This window comes from Manduca sexta, chromosome 17 (genome assembly GCF_014839805.1).
Source record: "Manduca sexta isolate Smith_Timp_Sample1 chromosome 17, JHU_Msex_v1.0, whole genome shotgun sequence".
NCBI classification, from domain to species: Eukaryota; Metazoa; Arthropoda; class Insecta; order Lepidoptera; family Sphingidae; genus Manduca; species Manduca sexta.
In genome coordinates this window covers 5021193-5042372 of record NC_051131.1, presented here as the reverse complement: position 1 = coordinate 5042372, position 21180 = coordinate 5021193, and the positions used below count along the sequence as shown (strand labels likewise).

General features: G+C 34.3%; 1 non-coding gene across 1 annotated transcript; it reads left to right on the top strand.

Annotated features, from left to right (window-relative positions):
* The first annotated feature begins 5620 nt into the window (after nucleotides 1-5620).
* Nucleotides 5621-5693, top strand: Trnar-ccu. Its single transcript has one exon. It is a non-coding gene; the product is annotated as a tRNA-Arg (tRNA).
* The last annotated feature ends 15487 nt before the right edge of the window (nucleotides 5694-21180 follow it).

Sequence of the window (21180 nt, the reverse complement as noted above, 5' to 3'; positions counted from 1 at the left end):
TACTGTTGGTCAATTTATTGTATCACTTCATTACCAAAATCAAACAATCTGCAAGCATAAATCTGATTTAAAGATTTATATTGTATTGCTAATTTTAGTGAGCAAATAAAACTTTCGTTCTTTTAAAGAAATTACATTTTAGTCGAATTCTTAGTTTCAAAACTGACATTTCAATAATTTCTTTGTAATTGAAACCATCTGCACCCAAACTTAACCCAAGCTGCGAAGACGTTGTTTTTTAAAATAAAGACTTATTTATAGGTATCTAAGGATGGAATGCAAGACAATTTGTCAGTTTGGCGGTCGGGGCAGATAGTCCGCCTGATATTTTGCCCGTTTTTGCCTTTTTCCTTTTATTAGGGGATACGTTTTGACGACTAATGGCCGCTCGGGGTTCGTGCCTGATAAACATGAGGCGTGGATTTCTTTTTTAAGACATTTCGCGATATATAGCATATCATAAATTTCAATGGCAGGTAACATTAGAACATAATGGGTGTTTTTGATTAAATTGTTATGTTCGTTTTCGTAAAATTCCATACACTAATTCGCTAATGTTTTTGAGGCGGTTGTGTTAAAAAGGTCCTAATAGAGTCTACTAAATACATGTAAAAGAAGTTCGTTCAAGGCAATGCAAACCAGTGAATTTCATTTGACATGCCGTTCCCCCGTAAATGTTGCATGATTCGGTGAAATAAAGAACAAATGCAGAGAATGCAGGGCTCTGATAAATCTGGCCGGTTTCCGTATGCAAGTATATGCACAGCGCTCACAGTTAATGGTCCTTGATTGATATTTATGAGTTTGGAAACGTCGGTACGTATCGCATGACATGAGTTGGTTTTATGCCTCAATCAACCACGAATAAGCAGTCATTGCTTGAATATCTTAAGTTAATGTAAGACGCCCACGTGATAGATATTTGATTGTACTACTTTGCATTCTTATCAAACGTATAAGTTATTTGACGTGAAATTCTACATTATTTTTTTATACAACACAGCTGCTCGGTTATACGCGCCTTAAAGATAGTCACGAGTGGTACATTGTTTCTGGGAACTAGCTGATGACGACAGATGTAAAGGGCTTATCGTGCCTAACTTCAAGTTGGTTGAGACTCAGTACCGTTAATGATCTAGTAATTAAATTCATTGCTTGACAAGGAATTTAACTACGCCTGCGCACAAACAAGAGCAATGATACCTAGAACTTAAAATTTCAACAGCAAGGCTCTAAATGTTTTGTGACTAGAACACGAGGTCGTTTAATCTAGCTTCAGTGTCCTTCAAATAAAACCCAATATTGCACACTGCAAACATTAGCAACAGAAACGGACAAAGTTTCTACCTAGATTTCGCTCCATCTAAAGCGTATTGGTGAAGATGTAATTGCATTAATATTTCGTAAAATAAATTTACTTCTTCACAGATATTTACCCGTTTTGCAACTATCTAAAGACTTACAAAAAAATAAACGAATAAGTACTTGAAAATTTTGTTACAATTGTTCTAATCTTAATATGTTTTTAGCAGCTGTAAATCTGCGCTCAGCTGACGTCGAGTGGATGTGTCTAATAATTTTATCAAACACCCATCCATGCCATAAAATTTCCATCGACACAGCAAAAGGCTATCCAATAACGCCATGTCAGGGATTTGCGAATCGTAAACTAGATATGAAAAAATACGACATTTTAAAGGCGCATTCCATAAATAAACTAGTACATGCGATAATATACCTTGGAATTATATTTTTAAAGCATTAATTTAAATATAAATATCGTATGATAGGATTTAGGTATCTATGTTTAAAATGATCATGATACAGACTTGGGAACTGAAATTTACCTTCACAAATGTTATTTAGAAAATTTACAATCAACGAATGAGTATTACAAAGTGATTCAACTTACACAGATGCTATTACAAAAAAGTAGAAACATCAATAGGGTATAAGAGTTATTAAATAACATTCTTTAGTATGAAAGTAAAAGTTGAACTATTGAAGTTTTGAACGGTCTCGGAACCTAAGTTTGTCTTTAGTTTTAATCTTTGATAAGATGGCGGATTTAGACTTCGACATATTTTCTCCATATAACGGATGTTTAGAATGTAGTCGATCCAAATGAATACAACTTTAGTATTCTATACAAAGTTTATCAAAATCGACAAAATCAATACAAAGCTTTTATTATTGATAGAAAACGCCATGCATGTTTACTAACTGAAAACAAACAGACTGGACATGCGATGCGACCAGCGACAATTACTCAGTGTATTTTTTACTTTGTATTCAATAGCAAACAAAACGAAACGTACTGCCCCAGGCATTCTACACTAGTTTACCTTCAGTGATGCAGAGAATATGTTATAAAACTCAAAAATATAATATTTAACAAGAAAATAGAAAAGACAAATAAACCAGAAGATATTAATATTATGGCAAAGTTACTTTAAATTGTATCTACACACGTACCTATATAAATAAATTATATGAATGTAGGTATATAATGAAGCGGCGATAGCCTAGTTGGTTGTGGAACGGACTGCCGAGACGAATGTCCGCAGGTTCAAATCCCAAGGGCACACACCTCTGATTTTTCTAATAAATTATGTGTGTATTCTTTGTGAATTATCGCTTGCTTTAACGGTGAAGGAAAACATCGTGAGGAAACCTGCATACCTGAGAAGTTCTCTATAGGTATTTCGAGGGTGTGTGAAGTCTACCAATCCGCACTAGGCCAGCGTGGTGGACTAAGGCCTAATCCCTCTCAGTAGTAGAGGAGGCCCGTGCTCAGCAGTGGGCAAGTATATAATACAGGGCTGATATTATTATTATTATTATAGGTATATAATGTATTCACATAAGACTATTTTATGTGTGACCGATATGTCATTAGGTTCACCCCCTATCACATTATAGGATGGAACACGGTTCGCGAAAACTGGGTCTCTTGGCTGCACCTCTGTTTTTGGGGATTAAAGCGTGAGGTGCGTGCGTTTTTGTTTTTTTTTTGCAATGCCATGGTTATCACCGGGGGTACCCTGCTAACGGTGTACAAGCGACCCTGGCTTAGCAACCATGGCGCTCCTTTAGGGATGGGGGAGGACGTTTATGGGAGGAGAGGAATTTTAAACGGTGTTGAGCGATTTAAAAAATAAAAAAAATAGAACATCGTTTATGATGTTGTCTAGTGCATGATTCGTCCAGTGAAATTACGTTTCTAGAGTCGTACACAGGCCCCAGTCGTGGTCGCAATTCCTACCGACCTCTTAACTAATAGCAATTGTACATCCCGGCTAATTATAGTTCAATTCAATACATTGTACGGCTCCGCGAATGGTCTAGCAAGGGCGTAATACATTTTGAATTACGTCTTGCCAATGATGATTGTCCAACTAGTTGCTTCGTTTTTTGTTCTTGCACGAGGACTTAATTTATTTTCCAACCCTATTTTAGTTATGATAACAAATATCTGGCCATAAAAAAAAAACACATCACGCATCCTCGCAAGTGTAAGCCTAGATGCCAGCACTCACTTTTTGGCATGTCTGTTCCGTTCCATGATGTGGTAGGGGCAAGCCTATCACCGTATCGGATACAAATTGCAGACCCTGACCTGATACTAAAATACTTTTTCGCTTTATAAATAATATAATTCCTTTTTTCGGTCTCCTAACCTATCTGTAACATCTGATCTAGTGTGACTTATATAGGCACGTAATTACAACACGAAGTAAGATAAGTTGGGGATTCACAACAAAAGCAATAGAATTCTAGATATTCTTATAAAAGAAGTTACTATTATTGTGTTTGCAAGCGCTTATCTCTGAACAAATAGACAATATTGTATTGATCGTTATTGTCCAATGGTATTTAATAAAGCATGGTTGACTTTGTATAAAATATCATTTGACAGACTGCACCATAATCCATATTCATGCACAGAACCATAATCCAAACCTACTTTAAGAGCAGATTTAATCATATAGAAATAAATGTAATATATTTAGCAATAACTCTACATTACGGTAAGCAGATCTTTGACAATTTGTTCGAATCTCTAGACATGTTGTTTATGAAAATTATTATCAAGGAGACTAAAGGGTGGCCAATATTTCAAGGTTTTGTGGGAACATCAATTCAGTCCGGGATCTCATAATTCTCCAACTCTTATTAATATTTACTCAAAAAAGATTTACGTTTAATTTTATTCCCTTTGAAATTGATGTTTCACTTTAAAATTGTCAGTTTCATCTCCGATTTAGTAAATAAATATTACAAGTTTTTTTTGCATATTATAATTTTCGTAAAAACTTCATGGACGCGGACTGAACTAATTCCACCTAATCTACATTATCAGCCAGCTTACATACGACAGTGAGGTATAAATATGTCGACTATCAAAAGACACATGTCGCAACGTTTTCTAACCCAATATGTTATTTGAATTATATTGTACATACTTAAGAAGGGCTCAACCTGCCAAAACCAATATATCTTTGGATAGCACAAAACTTAAGTCTCCTGGGCCTTTATTCTGTATGATAGTGTAAACGCGTAACGCGGCCGTGTCATGTTATCTCTGAGAAATGTGCGTGGAATGGTATTCTGTAAGTCATATTTCTATAGTCCTACACATGATGCGTTGTGTTACGTGCTTGTTACGCACTGTTAAAATAACGTGCGGGATAGAAAATAAGGCCCCTGTAGATTTAACTAATCATTTCAGCATTACTGCTTATTTAGTATAGTTTGCACCACATACGCCTTACCTAGCGTAATGAAGGTAGGGAAAAATTAAAAATTCACTTATCGATTGACCCCGTTCTGGCCGCTTACCAAGCCGCTGGTAGCGAGCACCCTTCACTGCAGAGACCACTTCAGTATCGCTTGCATCTGCCCTGTACAAAACGTGACGTCATATACATCGTAAGCTGTTTCAAACAGATTTCAAAATCTAGGACTTAAAGTAGACTATAAAAAGTAAGATAAGTATAGGTACCTATATGTAAGTATTATAACCTACTATTTATTAAAATTTACTTATTCTTTTCTGAAAGTAAATATATAAAAGAATATTATAGACAACATTGTAGCGTCGCTAGCATTCAAATGTAGAGCGAACGATTCTCTATGCAGCATTTATGAATGTAATATAAAATCGACAGAACTTGCCTGCATTCGACATTTCTGGCATTCTGACAGTTTAGACTTTATTTCAGTCCGCTTTGTCCGAACATATATTAAAATTTTTGGATATAAATATTAACAAGGTGAATATAGAACTATGGACCTCCTGAAATATTAATATTAGGAGCACGTGTATTCACTTTATAGTAAAGAAATATGATTAAAAATTAATCCAATAATAATAAAAGTCTTTACTATTAATAACAGTATGTCGGAACCTAAACATAAAATTAAGCAAGAAACAAATCTAGCATAACATTATATCATTATAAGACTATAGCTTTATATTTCATCGTATTTTTTTACGTTACCTAACTTCGTATGCATGTATGTAAAATTAATAATAAATAATCATAAAATTAAAAAAAATTAAATTCATATCATTTTCTATTGAATTGGATAAGTAATTTTGCTTGACATTGCATAAGCCCCTGTGGCCTAATGGATAAGGCATCGGCCTCCTAAGCCGGGGACTGTGGGTTCGAGTCCCACCAGGGGTAAATGATCACTTTTTTATGTTTTTTTTTGTAATACGTTATAGTTGCTGGAGGACTACTTTTTAAAAATGTCTTATGTTGTATAAAAAAAATCCTACCTGTTATAATTTTTATATTGATTAAAACTTATAAATGTATGAAGAACAATATCATTATTGAATTCTTATAAAATATAATAAGTCATAATTGTATAATATATGGTACACGAATTAATGTAACTACCCTCATTTAAGAAAAAAGTGTTAATTATAAAAATCTATACATTAATATGGTTACTTATAAATTATATTTACATGACTCTTTATAACGACTTATTTTACTTTATTTTTCACCCATCAATATAAAATAATTAATTCATAATTTTATTTTACAGAAAAATATCAACATGAAGAGGTTGGCGAAAATCTGTAGACCTATATGTAAAAAAGATTATAGCGATGGTTATACAAATATGTATTTATCGGAATTCTACATTTAAAATATGTTGGAATAAAACACCTAATAAATAAACTAGGCACGTGCACAATTGGAATCACATTCTATGAAATCTTGTGAATATAAGATTAAAATCTATTTCAAAAGAACTTCTGTTAACCAAGTAATGTGACAAATTCATGAGTTAAGTAGGTTTTATTTTGAGATATATTCTTTAGTTAGATCATAGGGCAAACAAATTTATATAGATTAGGGACGTATTTATATAACTTAGAATAACTATAAACCTATGCTTTGTTTTTATGCATATAATATCTAGTTATTGTATTGTATATTATAATTACTACAGCCTGCTTGTTAAATATTGAGTAATTCTTTATTTTATTTACTTGCCTCGTCTTTTTGAAGTACCTTTCACTCTACCTTCATGCCATCACGCCTTTTTCCTTTTGAAGGATAGACAGAAATATATTTCTTAACTATTCTTAGTCCATTGAATACACATTTTATATACTTTCGATCCAGATTATTTAAATATGCAGACGCACAGTCTGTGAGCATATTTAACTGCATGTTTAAAGTACGCAGGTTGTCCGACAACAGTTAACATAAAACCTGTTTTCAATTTGCTCTTATATTTTATTTAATTTCTGGCTAAAATTCACGTGACTTTTTTTGTTTCACTTGATGCAACTTTATTGTATACTACTATATCAATGCACTAAACTAAAACTTGTATTGCATTTTAACTCAAACTTCAATGATACTAAACTATCTCTAAGAACGTCAATAGATTGCCATCAATAATTTTTATAGAAAAATATTTCTTATTGGCATTTAGTATAGAGGTTGAATAATCATTTATCCCGCACATTTTTATTTTACTTTCATCACACGAGTACATCAATCTTTCCAGATCGCTTCATTAAAATATTTAAAAGCACTTAATTAAGAATATAAACTTACACCCATACGCAAAACAACCCGATCCCAAGAATCTACCTGTATATATCAGTGTTGCCTAAAGTGTAATGACCGCGCACGCACACCACTAACGCAGGTAAGGATGTACGCGTGTGCGTGAGCGTGCGTACACGCGTCTGCGACCTTGAGAAGGGTCGTCTGTAGCTGAAATTGCAGGGAGGCGAAGGGCATAGGGAGGTGGTCTATACACAAATTTTCATTAACAATGCGTCGGATTTTGTTTTTGTTGCATTAATTATAATTGCATTGTTTGTGACGGTTTGTGACTTTATGAACATATTGTGTGCTTTCAAGAATGCATTGTGGTGTTGTACACTGTTTTCACTTTACTATAAGTGTCTATTATACAAAAATAATAATTATTTTTTAAAAATAAATATAAAGAGATTTTGATATATGTATGTAACGTCTTAACTTTATTCGTGATGTAAACTATGATTGTATACTAATTTTGCAATTTTTAAAATATCATGAATATATAATGTTATGATCGTATTAAAAAATATAAGAAATTTATGTTTATTGAACACATTATTTATTAATAAAATAGAATAAATAAAATTTAAATAGTATAGAAATTCATACCAAAACAACAAAATGAATTGCAACCTACTGATAGTAAACAATAAACACGATAATAGAAAATAAATCTATGTGCAGGCTCATATATTAAATTTACAACAAATTCTTATTTTACGTAAGTTAATTTATAATAGAACGCTCGAATTTCAATCACGCGCCGCGAACTCTAACAAACAACAGAGATTTCGATTAGCAAAAACAAGGAAAATCACAAAACGTTTCCGACCAAAACAAATTTTAATAAAAACTTCCAAAAATAAAGGGAAGGCTCTAGAAAATAATTGGAAATCGGAATACAAATAACCGACGACAAATACGCGGCGAAATTAGTTTTAAATATAACGTACATTTATATGTTCAAATAAAGATGGTATATAACCAGTAAATAATTAAATACTTAATTAGAAGTAATTTTTGTTAATAGTTTTTATGAGAGGCTCATTTAGACTCTATTTACCTAATACATATTCTATAATAGGCTGTAGAGAAGCGAACTGACGATTCTTCGCCATAGTACCATTAGTAATTCACGAAGAACTTATATGAATATAGCTACATAGGTTTATCATATTGCCATTCGCTAAAACCATAAATTACCTTTAAGAACTTCGGTAAAAAACGAAAATTTAACAACATCACGTCGTTTTCCACTACATACTTTTTCGTATTTCCGTACTTTAATTTCGATTGGGTCATGGGGTAAGGAAAAGAATCTAGTCTTAATGTAACTTAGTGCTTAAGTATTGTTAATAATGATTGTGTTCTGTGCTATGCCTTTTGTCAAATAATAAAGAAAAGAAAAAAAGTTAAATCTCTATTCATGATTTTACTCGGAGGAACTAAAGTTCTTTTATTAAATTAAAACGTATATAAAGATGTCATTTACTAAATGTTTGACTAAACAAAGAAACCGCGTTCATCGAAGTCTTCAAAATCTTCGACCTCTACGTCGGCCAACGAACGCCTATGACATTGAAAAGACCGTCGAGTAGGCCCCACACCACTAAATATGCCTGATACTTGCACCCGTAACGATCCACCCCCCTTTTTTGGTGGGGTTGGGTGAATTTCATAAAAATTGTCGGCGGCGCATTGTGTGCTTCTGAAATAGATTGGATCAACTGTTGGTGCTGATTGCTTTATAAGTATATTTTTTGTTCAGAACTTAACATTTTATATTTGGTGTCGCCTATGCGGTCTTATAGCAGCAGAAGGAGGCAGTGGATTGGGGAGTCTTGGATCCCTTTTTCGTGTTGAGTAATGCTTTTTGTGATTTCTTACCCGACTTGCCCGACACTGCGAACATCTCTTGGGTTATCGTCAGACATGTGGTCAGACACGTAGGTAATGATAAACAAAAGCCACTTCGTTGTTGCAATATGGTTCAAAGATGTACCGCTCCTGGGCGCTTGTACCAAAGGATTATGTTAAAAACAAGTGGGAGAAGAAACTACAATAGATGGTAGAGCCCAACAGAAGAGTCTTAATTACGTATGAGATGGCTAAAGTATAATACTTATGTTGGAACCAGACTACCGAGATACAAGATAGTTGAAAATCTAGAATATTATAACAGAAATTACATTACAAGTAATAAAAATATTATATTAGTCGTTATAAACTACAAAATACAATGTAAAATTATTATTCTATTAATACTCATTATTGTGAATGAGTATTGGTGGTCTAAAGTACAAAAATAATTATTTTAATAAAATCATGTGAAATGAAAACTACTTGCATAACAGTGTTCTTAATTCAATTATAATTACACGTCTTATCATAGGCACTACCGAGTCTTTTAAAAACATACAAATATTTTTCATTTCAAAATAGATACATTTATGTAATAAATAATATATTCGATTACTTCAATCGCTGTTTTAGTTCACTTGTGTTTTACTACTAAAATTTGATGCATATATAAAAGGATAAGGATATATGAAACCAGTTTTTTATCAAGATTATTGCAAACAAAATAATTTATAATAATGTTATTCTTGCAAATCTCCAAACGCCATCTATATTTTTTTGTAAGAACTAAATATGTTGGTAGAGTGTAGCTCTATCTATCGGCACTAGTAAGAAACTTTTGCCAAGCACGTTAACGAGGTGTACTATTTAGTTTAAGAAAGATCCAACAGATGGCAGATATTTCAAATTACAAAAACTCGTAAAATGTATAGTACTTAGCAGCTATGCTTTTTAATAATTTACTCCCCTATTTTTCTACATGATTTATATATTAGACATAAAAAATTTCATGAAATTTTACTATTAACTTCTTGTATAGTTTAACGATCCTCATAAAAGCTCGATATAAATACAAAAGTGCTTGCATAATGCTGCTTTGAGTCAGAAATGTACATTGCAGTTGCATCCTACCCAAACGTATCAATTTAGTATTTAATCTAAAACTTGTTGCCAAAGTAAAATAGTTCCAAAATAGAATACTTATATATTGTAATAATAATTTACTTTACTTAATAGAGCTAAAATTATAACTAAAACTAAATGCCTAGCTAAGTTAATAGTTTATCACAACATACAACCGGGCACACGTTACATATTTACAAAGCCATTTAAGGTTATTAGTCCACTGACCATTATCGCAAAATTGGTGTTTAACTGTTTCCAACTAAAACCGTTTAGTCATCCATTTGTTTGAAAAGAATAATACACGCCAAAACACACAAAACATTGGAAATGGTGCTACGGTTTGTGATATATGAAGATAATAGTGCTTAGAAAAGGACTAAATAACGGCAAAAAAAGAACCCAATCGCCGAACCCTAATAGAATATTATCTATACTATTATATAAAGCTGAAGAGTTTGTTTGTTTGTTTGTTTGTTTGAACGCGCTAATCTCAGGAACTACCGGTCCAAACCGAAAAATTATTTTTGCGTTGGATAGCCCTTTGTTCGTGGAGTGCTATAGGCTATATATCATCACGCTATACCCAATAGGAGCGGAGCAGTAATGGCTAATCTCAGGAACTACCAGTCCAAACCGAAAAATTATTTTTGCGTTGGATAGCCCTTTGTTCGTGGAGTGCTATAGGCTATATATCATCACGCTATACCCAATAGGAGCGGAGCAGTAATGGCTAATCTCAGGAAATACCGGTCCAAACTGAAAAAATCTTTTTGCGTTGGATAGCTCTTTGTTCATGGAGTGCTATAGGCTATATATCATCACTCTATACCCAATAGGAGCGGAGCAGTAATGGCTAATCTCAGGAACTACCGGTCCAAACCAAAAAAATCTTTTTGCGTTGGATAGCCCTTTGTTCGTTGAGTGCTATAGGCTATATATCATCACGCTATACCCAATAAGAGCGGAGCAGTAATGGCTAATCTCAGGAACTACCGATTCGAACTGAAAAATTATTTTTGGGTTGAATAGTACTTTGTTTGTGGAGTGCTCAAAGTCACATATCATCACGCTATGACTGATAGGAGCGGAGCAGTAATGGCTAATCTCAGGAACTACCGGTTTCAACTGAAAAAATCGTTTTGTGTTGGATAGCCCTTTATTTGTGGACCGCTACAAGCTATATATCATCACGCTATGACCAATAGGAGCGGAGTAGTAATGGCTAATCTCAGGAACTACCGGTTTGAAGTGAAAAAATCTTTTTGTATTGGATAGCCCTTTGTTCCTGGAGTGCTATAGGCTATATATCATCACGCTATGACCAATAGGAGCGAAGCAGTAATGAAACATGTTGCAAAAACGGGGAAAATTATAAGTTTTGAGAGCTTCCGTTGCCTGCGCTGCGTAAACGGTTAAAGTTATGCAACAATGATGTATGACGGGATTGTTCCACTTTAAAAGTTCTAAAAAATATATTATAAAACAAAGTCCCCCGCTGCATCTGTCTGTCTGAACGTGTTAAACTCAAAAACTACCCAACGTATTAAGATGAAATTTGGTATGGAGACAGTTTGAGACCCTGGGAAGACCATAAGCTCCCGGGAAACTACTACTTTTATAACGGAAAACTTTAGCCTGAAAAACTTTATAACGCGGGCGGAGCCGCAGGCAAAAGCTAGTAATTATATATTTAGAAGTGTACAGAGCAATTTTTACATTGCATTACTTAATGGAACTACATACCTATTCGTCTTTACTAGCACTAATATTGCGCCAAAAATTCCTGTTTTAGTCTTCGCATTGTTTTATCATTTTAGAGTTTACTACGAATATGATTTGTAAGTGTAATTTCTCATGGGAGCAAATTATCGGGATAAAGTAAAATATGTTAATCAAAGACATAGTTTATCCGTGTGCCAATTCCATCTAAATCCGTTCAACGGTATCTACGTTTATTTCTAACAAACATTCAAATATTTACACAAACATTCACATATTTTTTTTAGATGCCTACTTAGATTAGAAGTTAGATTTAAATTCGCAAATACAGACTACCTAATATCTACCTACATTTCAGCAAAATAAATTGAGACGAAAGACATTGTCGCGATAAATACCACGCGCTGGTTTTTAGACAATTATATTACGAATATGTGTGTGTTATTAGCTTTGTTTAACATTACTACATTGTAACAGCAATCCGGGAAGCACAAACTATCAAAAACACATTCTGTACATCGTCATACATTTATATAGAAATGGTAGACATACACTTTAATGTGGATAACGCTGCGTTTTTCCAAAACTAAAAATATTTTTTTACTTGTAGGTATCTTACGTGCAACGTGACATATGTAAAAGATTCAATTCATCAAAATAAGTATATCGAAAAAAAAGTGTGATACAATATAATAATAGTAATTATTTTCATTTGCACTTGGCTTAGGTCCGCGCTAACCGTACCTCCGGATAGGAGAGATTTAAAAAATAAAAATGTAAATAATAATATTTCTCAGTCGGAACCAATTTGTCAAGAATTCTTATAAAATTTATCACAAAGGGTCTTCCATTAAAAAAAATACTGTAAAGGTATGTACACCAGCGGGAATATTAATCAATTTAAAATGCGTTGTTTTGCGAGTAGTCCCTCTACTGTATATCCTAAGTATTATTTTTTTATAGCTTGGAATGACAAGACTTATGGTAAGCTTATGGTCAGCGATACAACCGCCCATAAACAGAAGAAACATCATACAACACCTTGAATTACAAAGTATTGTTTGGTATTCCCTTGCGCTCGCCATCCTGAGACTTGAGATGTTAAGTCTTATTATGTCCAGTTACACTGGCTACAATGACCTTCAAACTTGAACACAACAGTGACTAAACACAGCTGCTTGGCGATAGAAATAGACGTTGCGGTGGTACCTACCCAGGCGGACTCTCACAAATGACAGACCTACCACTAGTAAAAAACATTAATTTTAATAGTAAATCACGCTCCAAACCGCCAACAATACGAGCCCGTATGTACACCGACGACGGTAGATTAAACCGAGTGTGACGTAACCTACAACTAAAACGAAAACGTCGGCGTTTCGCAAACGCTTGCCAACGGCTAGGCTTCGTCTCAACTCCTTATGTAACACCTCTGATAGTTCCGCGATTAATCCATATTAACATTACAGTATAGTTCTATAGTATATGTGTGAAAATACCTTGGGCTTTCAAATATCCCTAAAAACTTGGATAAATTTTGATATTACTTCGATGAGCATCTGCCAATGCAGATCTCATATAACATGCAAATAGAAGTCAGAGAAAAGTTAAGTTTCTAATACCTTATTTTTATAGTTTTGACTATTTTAATTATAAAAAATATAGGTATTACGTACAATTGAATCGAAATATTAAGTATGTAATTTAACAATTATAATTTTGAAAATAGAATATACAATTTGGATGCGATGAATAAGCTTCCAATCGTTCTAGAAAGAGCGTGTGCGATTAAATGATTAGTCAAGTATAGGCATGCGTCAATTTATGAGTGCGGATAGCAAGAATATTAAACAATAAAAGTATTATTTTTGACCGCAAATTGTACGATTCTGACATTAACCGGATTAGACTAGAATCTAGATCGAAGTGGCACACTGACGCCTCTTATCTCCTAAGGAGTAAGCCAGAAGTGCAGAAATCTTGGATTCGAATCCCAGGTTGGTGAAAGTGATATTGATTTTTTTTTATCAGTTTCAACCCGTAGTCCAGAATATTATAAATTTCCGATATGGCCATATAATATTCTGGACTACAGGTGGATGGGATGACGGGGGATCGGATGGGTTCACCACCTATCATATTATGGGAATAAATATACAAGGCTGATCGCGACTCTGTCTGCTGATAGACCTGAATGTGTGTATAATACTTATTCAAACTTTCAATTTAGAATACTTAAGACCAGTGACCTAATCTTAGATCTAGTAAAAAATAGATCCAGTTCACAAACTCGTGCAGAGCAAGTGAAAACCGACTGTAACCAATGGTACATTCACCAAGACATGTATGTCTTCATTTATCTTGACAGATGACTATGATTGCACAAATTACAGACGATAGGAAATTATACGCAAGTACTCTACTCGCTAGTTAGTTGGACAAATATAGGCATGACTTTCAAAATGGAATCTTAAAGACATGATTCGAATTTATGAAGTGAAACCATTAATTTATGTTTAAGATAAGGTTCTTTTTCACTTACTTCAACGTGGCGCAATGAATTCTTTCAAGAATTTGCAGAAAATAATTGTTATAGATTTTAAAACCGCCTCCGTGACGTAAATGGTAAAAACTAAGGGAATTAATCTTGCAAATCGTATAACAAAAACCCACACTAATTGTTGTCTAAGCCGCTAATCGAACCCAAGACCTCCCGGTCCACTTATGAGGAATTATTCACTGCCGCACTCGACTCTACAAACTCATTTTAAAATAATTTATTGAAATAAATATTATATCTTGGTGCACGTACACAAAATCTTCTAAAAACCTATTCTTACTAACTTTAAGCTCCTTATACGTTCATAATCCAGAAGAACAACTCAAACACCATCTCCGTGGTATTAAAAGCATTAACACAACCATCTTTCTCCGCATTAACTTTATTACGCTCATTAGACGGTCCTTAAGTTGTGTTAGCTTACGTCGCACTTTCACTTCCTCGTATTGTCCCGGGATAGCTTTAAAGCTCTTTATCACGATTACATTTACAAATTCATGTGTAGGTTTACATATCTATTAATGGCTTTAGAGGAACCTCTTTTCGATGTATTTTGATTATAAAGTAAGCATTACAATGCCACATTCATTTATTATTGTTATTCATGAGTAACGTGTAAGGCCTTCATAGAAATAAAAGTCATTATTGTGTACTTTCCGAGATAAAGTTGTAGTAACATGACCTGGGATATGGTTTATATAGTTCCAAGTTTCATTTGAAATATTATAGAAGTCTGCGTTTACTGCAAATTAACATGCGAACATCTTAACAAAATAATTTATTTTTATAATATTATTAAGGGCCTATTTCAGTGTATATTCAGTGTCAGACTTGTAAGAAACTTCTTTCACTGTATGAAACTCAACAGCAAGTTCCACATCACCTTTAATTCTATAACTATTATGATCGTGTCATCCTATTCGAGCCTTAGACAAATATTCATGACTATTACTATACAATACTATACTATCTACCATAACGATGTATAGTAGCCACCTTAACACGCAAGTTGCAAGCGAGATGCCTTCCTTTCATTTCATTTTACGTAATTCTTTAGTATGTAGATTATGATGTTGGACAATGAACGCCGAAGAGAATGTACGCATTGGCTCACGAATTAATGTTTTATTTTTATTGTCAATAACATAAATTGAATACATTGAAGAAGTCTGAAATATATCTAGGAAATTTGTATAGAGATTATATGAATTTTCAAAAAAATGTTTAAACTATTTATAATTGTGAAATAATTCTGAACCCAGAAGCTAATAATGATTTTCATAATAAATTACGAAGATATTTGGTGACATATTAAAGTCATTAGATAAATTGGACCAAGTTATACCAATGTATCAACTATTGAAATTAAACTAATTTTCGGATTCTATCGCGATGCTGGTATTTTATTTTCTCCCGACGTTTCGAAGACTTTGCAGCCTTCATGGTCACGGGGGGGACTGAGGTGTTGTTCATCCGTAAAGTCAAAGTTACAATATCTACCTACATTTTACAATTATACAAACTTTTTTAAATTTTTTAAAATTTTAGCTGTTGGTGGTACGATCTACGCAGAATGAGCTCACAGTGTCTTGAAGTCTGGCAGCCGGTCTTTTGGGTTCCGATTTAATTAAATGTAGAACTGGATCCCAGGCTTGTGCAAGCTTCCAACCATCTTCCCTATTGAAATTAGGATGTTTTTTAATTTCAATAGCCTCGCGAATCATCCTAGGCAGGAATCGGTGTTCTTTGGCGAGGATTTGTGGCTTGTCTAGTCGCAGATAATGATTGGCGCCTCCCTCAGAGTGTTCAGCGACTGCAGACTTCGTCGAGCGTCGGTGTTTCACGTCAGCTATATGTTCTTTTACGCGGGTCCCTATATTTCTTTTTGTTTGCCCCGATATAAGAGAGGCCACAGTTGCAATCTATTTTGTATACTCCCGGTTCTTGTAGAGGTATGTGACACTTGACAGGTGGTAAAAATTGACTAATCTTCTTAGGCGGCTTAAAATAAGTTTTTATGGAAGCACGCTTCAGGATGTAGCCAATCTTGTCGGTGACTCCTCTTACATATGGTAATACAACCGAACACGTTCAACTGTGGCTGGTTTCACTCGGTTTCTGTGACGGCGGCGTGGAATTTGGAGCTTGTTGTCTCGCAGTACTTGCTTGACATGTTGCAGCTCAGCGGCCAGGTGTTTCTCGTCACAGATTCCTTGTGCTCTCTGAAACAAAGATTTGCCCACGGTAGCTAACTGTTTTGGGTGGTGATGAGATTCACCGTTCAGATATTTATCAGTATGGGTCTGTTTCCGATATACAGTATGACTTAAGGTCTGATTAGGATTACGGATGATTAAAACATCTAAGAAAGCAAGAGATTTATTGTGTTCTAACTCCATAGTAAATTGGATTTTATTGTTGATGGAGTTAAGGTGATTTAAAAATGCAGTTACTTTATCAGATGGTAAAATTGTGAAAGTATCGTCTACTTACCGTTTATAAAACCTTCTAGTGACCGGGCTGTACTCAGGGCTGTCTCCTCGAAGTCCTCCATAAATATATCGGCGACTACCGGAGATACAGGGGGAGCCCATCGCTACCCCCCTCAACTTGTACATAGAACTGATTATTCCACAACATATAGCCAGATGTAAGGCAATGTTGGAGTAGTTCTGCATATTCCACAGGAATGTTATTCTCTGCTAACTTCTTAGATACAATTCTGATGCAATCTTGTACTGGTAAGCTCGTAAAGAGAGACTGGACATCAAAACTGACCATAGTTTCATTGTCAGCTAATTTTAGGTCTTTAATATCGCTGACAAATTGGTATGAATCCTTCACAGACGCTCTAGTGTTTCCTCTAAGTGGTGAAAGCACTTTTGCTACGTGCTGAGCCAATCTGTAGGTTGGTGTGTCGATTTGACTCACTATGGGACGTAGCGGAGCATTTAATTTGTGTATTTTCGGCAACCCATACAGTTTAGGCGGTTTTGCACACGAAGGAACGAGCAAGTTTACGTCAAGATTTAACTTATCGGAGTAATCTTTTATTAAAGAGCTAGTAGCCTTTAATACTTTAGTAGTCGGGTCTGATTTGACTATTTTATACGTACTTACATCCGATAAAAGTTGTTCCATTTTATTATTGTAGTCTGACGTATCCATTACTACTGTCGCATTTCCTTTATCTGCACGGAGAATGGTAAGGTCCTTCATCGATCGCAAGTTCTTTAAAGCGATATATTCGTGTTTTGGAAGATTTGGTTTCGGCACTTTCTTTTGACGCAAAATTGACGAAATGTCTTGGCGTATCGCCTCCGAATCTTCCTGTTTCAAGTTATTTTTGAAGAGACTATTCTCAACATTGCAAATAATGTCTTCATACGGTATCCTTCGTGGAGTAACAGCAAAATTTAAGCCTTTCGATAAAACCTGAATTGTGTTTTCGTCCAATGTTTGTTTTGACAGATTTATTACTGCGCGTTGTCCATGGTTTGCGCGGGAGTGTATCTTATCTATGGTCGCGCACGTTCCATTCCTACACTCGGTGTTTTTAAGATTATCGACATTTAATTTTGATAGTAATTTGTTGTATTTTATTATATGTTTATTTTTGCATTCATTGTATTTTGAGGTTTCGCGCTTATTTAAGGTCTCGATGCAATTTTTAAAATCAAATGCTGATAACTCTGTCTTCAATTCATTGGATATAATCTCAACACAATTATTTATGTACTGGAGGTCGGATCGTGTTTCGTGTATGGTAGCTCGTAACAGTTTTGTACTCGCCTGGTTAAGAATTTTAGCGCTCCCTCGTATGTATTTCTTAGGTGATAGCTTGACACACGTAGGGATGAGATTGTGGTCACGACATCTCTTCAAGAAATTCAATGATGTGCAGAATCTTGCGCGCTTGGTTTTCAAATTCTCCAACCGGCGTATTTTGTTGGCAAGTTCCAGTCCGTACTGGTTTGCATAATGATTTCTTATGTTTACGCGAATGTTAGACATTGAAATTAAACTAATTTTCGGATTCTATCGCGGTGCTGGTATTTTATTTTCTCCCGACGTTTCGAAGACTTTGCAGCCTTCATGGTCACGGGGGGGACTGAGGTGTTGTTCATCCGTAAAGTCAAAGTTACAATATCTACCTACATTTTACAATTACTTATACAAACTTTTTTAAATTTTTTAAAATTTTAGCTGTTGGTGGTCCGATCTACGCATCCCCGTGACCATGAAGGCTGCAAAGTCTTCGAAACGTCGGGAGAAAATAAAATACCAGCACCGCGATAGAATCCGAAAATTAGTTTAATTTCAATGTCTAACATTCGCGTAAACATAAGAAATCATAATGTATCAACTACTTTTAAATTCATTTGTGGATTGTTATTTGTACACAACTGAATTTTTGTATATAAAATATGTGTGGATTGGTTCATACGTTTTTTGTGTCAGATATAAATAGTTCTTGGCGTTTTTTGCTGACATATAAAGATACATTATACATTTGTTAAATATATTAATAACTAACTATCGGTTAATATGTGTCAGTTTTACATAATTGAGTCCAATTATGTTATTCAACATTCCATTATAACTCACTTATCATGTGACATGATCTTCGATACCTATTTATTTCAAATCCAACAAAATAATTGCCAGCATTCCCACTTAATCAAATGCTTAAACTATCAATATCAAAAGTTTCACTATCCCTTTAGCCTAGTGGCAGTATAGGAGGGCTATAGATCAAGGGGCACTAAGGTTCAGTGGCGAAAAACACCAGAGTGTGCAAATAGGTCTAATGATAAGATTCCACATAAATTCTATCCAAATTAAAATCGACAGGAATCGGATTATCACTTTCCTCACTGCTAAGATTTAAGTTTTAAGGTCCAGATTGGGGTAACACTTTGAGAAATTGTACTACACTCAGTCTACAAATGAGTGGGGTAGATATAGGTTGACGAAGAATATTAAAGCCTCAAATCTTTGTTTACTATTATAATGTAATATCCGTAATTACGGTCAATCGACCAATGTTGAAACACATGTCACATAACATCAACCTTGAAACAAAAAGGTCACGTTTCGTACGAGCTTATATAATTAACCAGTGACGTCATACATAAGTAAACCATGGTAGTCGGTAGGGTCGCGTTATGTAACGAAGGGCTGGACAGGTAACTTTGTTGCGTTTGTGTCAGTGGAATTGAGTTTCGTTACTCACTGACAATCTTGTCAAAGCCAATCAAAGTCGTTGATTTTGTCAAAATTATCGCGTGTTATGGTTTATATGGTTTTTACTTTAGCTGTTACTTTTACTGATCATGAAGAAACTGACTAAACTGGCAAATTAGTTTTCAGATGTCCCATTTTTCTTTTGCTTTCTTCCAATTATTGAAAAAACCAATGATCGGGAATGTTTACACTTGGTCGTAAACGCTGGTCGTAAGTATGTCAGTAGGTTCTTGCGTGTGCGCAATACAAGAGAGGGGATTCACAAATATATTAGATAACAGCTGACCTCAGCAGCTGGTTAAGTTTTTGAGGGTATCGTGTCGAAGAAAGTGGTTGGACCTGTTTTTGGCTTGTATTATTTTACTGAAATATATGAGTTAATAAAAGGCAGACCCATCGCCTCAGGCTTGTTCCACAATTTAAGTATTGACTGTGCGATGCAAAAGAGACGAAGCGAAATAATATAAAAATAAGACTAGTGCTTACTTATGCTCGCTTGAGCATAATAGTCCAAGAAGACGAAGTAACGCACAAATCTTGTATTAAATATATAGGTACTCGCAAAGTAAATATTTTCTTTTTTTAACAATGCTCAGTTTTGTAATAATCGAATGCGCACAACTTGATGCTAGTGATTTGCTCAAGCACCCATAGCGACAACATAATAACTAGTATTTAAAAATATATATAACAGATTGCGTCAATTCAGCAATCTAATAGGAATCTAAGAAAGTATTTAATCAGTGAATATGGAACTAAAGTTCAAATATTAAGAAACGTGGCCTCCGGTGCTCTACTAATTTCGTAATAAACTATCACTTTTTAATAGCAACCAATCTAAGGTATACGCGTGAAGACAAACTAGCCTTCAAATACATCTTAGTAATATAAATGCGAAAGGTTGTGAAGATTGTGATGTTTATTTGGGGTAAACGCAAAAACCGCTGAACGGATTTAATATATAAGCTACTTTTTACAGGCAGAAAGAAAGGCAGAAAGAAACTCCGGGCTGTTTTTGTCATCAATTGTCCCTTGAATCTATATTTTTTTCCAAGTCTTTTGTATATAAGCTAATGCACGCACATTACCATTAAAGTGGGGGAAAATCCAATTAAAAAGATTAAAATCTAAAAAATCTAAAATATAAAAACTCGGCAGATATATAATAATAGTGCGATGATTCTAGAAAAAAAATGTAAACAGGTAGAGTCACGAATACCTAGTAATATTGTGCAAAATTGACTTAATGTTCTGTGGCAAAGATGTATACTAAAATTTTAGATTTTGACATATGAGAATCATACTGAATAATTAAATTATTGATGCAAATATATTTTTAAAGGTCAATAATTTTGTTTTATGTGATGTACGTGTGATGTTTTAATAACAAAGCTTTGGTTCATGATCAATAAAATAATAATAGATGTTAAGTACTACCTACAATAATTTTATATTAGCTATTATCCGCGACTCCGACCACATGTTTTTTTCCCGGGACAAATATTTTCCTAGGATCAAAGTAACGTATAGCCCACAGAAGTAATGTACCTTCTTAATAATAAAATAATTTTCAGTACTTTCAGA